This window comes from Orycteropus afer, unplaced genomic scaffold, assembly GCF_000298275.1.
Source record: "Orycteropus afer afer isolate SDZICR_OR568_19922 unplaced genomic scaffold, OryAfe1.0 scaffold00423, whole genome shotgun sequence".
Taxonomy (NCBI): domain Eukaryota; kingdom Metazoa; phylum Chordata; class Mammalia; order Tubulidentata; family Orycteropodidae; genus Orycteropus; species Orycteropus afer.
In genome coordinates, this window is record NW_006922010.1 from 1,213,474 (window position 1) to 1,216,396 (window position 2,923).

Sequence of the window (2,923 nt, forward strand, 5' to 3'; positions counted from 1 at the left end):
GCATAGTGCCTAAGGCATCTGACTGATAACCGGAAGGCTGGTAGGCTTGAACTCCTTGGAAAGAAGATGGGGCAATCTACTTCCATAGAGATACTGCCTCAGAAACCCAAGGAGGGGTTGCTATGGGTCGGATCTGACTCAATGGCAGTGAGTTTGGCTTTTGGAGTTTGGAACCATTTCCCCTAGTGGAAATGCAAGGTTGCAGAGTTAGGTTCCTAGGACCCTCTGGTCACAACACTGTCATCAAATGATTGACACCTAAATATAGATTTAGGGTTTTTAAACACAAACATACATAAAAGAACATTCATGAATATGTGTATGTGTGTGTGTGTGTGTGTGTGTGTGTGTGTGTATATATATATATATATATATATATATATATATATTCATTAGTAATGGCTTGATAACATTGAACTCACAGCCAATAGAACTTAACTCATGTGTGACCAAAGATTATCTAATTCAGCTATTTTCTCCATAAGGCCTATCATCATAGCCTTCTTCTGCTCAGGAACACTAGACAGCATTTCACCATTACTTTTAGAAGCCATTTAAACAGTGAATTCACCAACAAAAAGCACAAGAATGTGTGTGTGAGTGGTGGGAATGAACTACATAGATTGCAATGCTTGTTTACAGTATGAGAGCTGAACAAGAAGGCAGAGCATTGCCTTAATTGGCTTCAGCTGGGAATGTGCACATCAAATGACTCACAGTTTTCATCACTCTGCACATGTCTGCAAATGACCACAAAAGTGCCAAAGTATTAATTTTGGTGTTACAAATAAATTTTAGCAAGTAGATGAATTCACAAATACAGAATCTGCCTAAAATGAGAATCAACTTCATGAGTATGTATGTGTATATGTATATAAATGTGTATAAATGACTGGTTCTGCTCCTCTGGTCAGACTCTGATAGGCAAAAGTTATAGCCCATCATGTGACATGCATAAGCATTATAATGTAAAGAACACAGCTTTGGAATCAGACAGAACTGAGGATCTATTCTGACCCTACATTGAACCAGGACTAGTCCCTCCACCTGTCCGGGTCTGCTTTCTTCCTCTATAAACTAGAATTGGCCATATTTACCAGTTGGATTTATTGTAAGGATTGGATGAGAAATTGGGGAAAAGCACCTAGTTCTGTAAATGGCCTGTGTAAATGTGAGTTTACTTTGCCCCTTTCCTAGACCAGTGTATTAACTAGAGCCCAGCTCTCCTGGCCCTCATTCTAAAATGCATTTCATTACATCACATTGTTCCTAATAAAATAATCATATTAGCCACATTTCTTTTTCATAAATGACCCAACATGGATCATAAATACCAACCACAAATCTTCACCAAGCACAATGCTTCGTGTCTCCTCATAGCACATACTCTTTCAGTCTTGAATCCAATCCTTTCTCCTTTGCCCTGTGACACACATTTCAAAAGTTTGTCCCAAATACCTTAGGAAGGGAGGCCTTACAGGGCTAGAGAAAGAAGCAATCATCTGTGCCCATCTCAACGTGTAAGCATCAAATGAAAAATAAAATTAAAATCCTTTTGTAAATAGACTAAAACTGCCCTGTACAGTAGCCACTTGCCACATGTGCCTGTTGAGCACTTGAAATGTGGCTAGTCTGAATTGAGATGTGTTGTAATTATAAACACACAATGGATCTAAAAGACTTAATGCAAAGGGGGTGGAAAAAAAAGAATGTAAATATCTCATAAATAATATTTATATTGATTATCTATTGAAGTGATAATATTTTGGAGATACTGGGATAAAAATAACTCATTTTGAAAATTAATTCCACCTGTTTCTTGTTATTTTCCTTTCTAATGTGGCTTCTAGAATATTTAAGGAGTCCCAATGCCTCAATGGTTAACTGCTCAGCTGCTAAGAAAAATTTTGCTGTTCAAACCTCCTGAACCATTCCACGGAAGAAAGATCTGGCACTCTGCTTCCATAAAGATAATAGCCAAAACTCTATGGGACAGTTCTACTCTGTCACACAGGGTGACTACAAGTTGGAATTGACTTGACCACATGTAACAACAGCTAGAATATTTAATGTTACCTGTGTGTCCGACGTTTGTGGCTCATATTATGTTTCTCTTGGACAGCACAGAACTACATGAAAATAAAGAGTTTTCATTTAGCATTTTCCTCCCTGGTGCCCAACCCATCCTACTGCACTGTTGGGCTGTCCCAGCTCCACCTGCAGTCATTCTTTTTCCTACTTTGTGTCCCAGAGCAATGTATTTCTGAATTTGGACTCAAAAGTTAAATTTAAAAATAAGGTACAGCATTATTTTATGACCTACTAAAACTGAAACCACTACCATAGAGGATAGAGTATATTGTTGCCCCTTAGGGTTTCCAAGGCCATGATCTTTATGGAAGCAGACTGCCACATCTTTCTACCATGGAGCAGCTGGTGGGTTTGAATTGCCTACCTTTTGGTTAGCAGCTAAGCACTTAACTACTTCACCACCAGGGCTCCTGTATTTTATGATGTAGCTGCAGATAATACATTGGTTTAAGAGATTGTGGCTCTGTGAAGCAAATATAAGGTCAGAGACAAATAAAACACCAAGAGAAACTCAGAAGACAAGCATTCCATCACTTTGTCACGAACGCTTCCTAGTAAGAGATAAGACTTTTCTCTAATAAGCAAACATATTTATGGGTAGCTAAATTCAGTGTCTCTAAGCCCTTTAGACATATCTCAAGGGACAGAAATGCTTTCTACACTTCCTATGTTGGAAGGAAAATAATTGTATCAATCACTCTTCCCCTAAAGGGAAGCGCCTCGACAGCTGTTTCTCCCACAGTGGTGGCTCTGTCCCAGAATGGAGACGCAGATAAAAAAAAAAAAAAAAAAACCAAGAGAAATTTCCAAATAACATAAGTTGTTTTTTTTT